We start from the raw sequence: 737 nt of genomic DNA on the forward strand, positions 1-737 counted from the left end.
AGCTCAATAGCATTTGAGGAGAATGACTCACAGTCATAAAACCAACTGTAAAGTGTTCATGCAGGTGTCAACTATAATGCACACTTTTTAGATTTTTGATATTTATTCAAATAAACGGTAAATTCATATCTACACTGTAAAAAAAAATGTACAGTAGAAATTACAGTAACTAACTGGCAGCAGTTCGCTCGTAACTTACTGTAATTTTATTTTGTAGCAAAAATACTCTTTAAAAAAAAGTAATTTAACTTGCTGTAAATGTATTTACAGTGTAATATTGTTTAACTGTAAAATATTTTACTATTGCATTCATTTTTTGGTCCTTTTTTGAGTAATGCATTTTAAAACAATAGAAAATATACTGTTATACTGTAAAGTTTATTGTAATTGGTTTGCTTCACTTTTCAGTTACTGTAAAACTATATGCACAAATTGTAAAATTAGCAGTTCCATTAAAATAACAATGGAATAAAAAAACAATGACAACTGTGTAACTTCATATTTTGAATTTTCCCAATGCCCCCTAGTGTAGGAATACATATCTACAGTGTAGATATGAATTTACAGTTTATTTTAATAAATATCAAAAATCTAAAAGGTGTGCATTATAACTGAGAACTACATGAACACTTCACAGTTGGTTGTGTTACTGTAAGTAATTTTCCTCAAATGCTATTGAAGTTAGAAAAGTGTATACCAATGTCGTATGTAACTTTAGAGACGGTCCCTAGATTTGC

General features: G+C 28.5%; 1 protein-coding gene across 2 annotated transcripts in view; it reads right to left on the reverse strand.

Annotated features, from left to right (window-relative positions):
• LOC107672247 (uncharacterized) overlaps positions 1-737 on the reverse strand; it is an 8,052-nt gene that overhangs the window by 4,214 nt on the left and 3,101 nt on the right. The gene's annotated exons all lie outside the window — the stretch shown is intronic.

This window comes from Sinocyclocheilus anshuiensis, unplaced genomic scaffold (genome assembly GCF_001515605.1).
Source record: "Sinocyclocheilus anshuiensis isolate Anshui unplaced genomic scaffold, SAMN03320099.WGS_v1.1 scaffold997, whole genome shotgun sequence".
Taxonomy (NCBI): Eukaryota; Metazoa; Chordata; class Actinopteri; order Cypriniformes; family Cyprinidae; genus Sinocyclocheilus; species Sinocyclocheilus anshuiensis.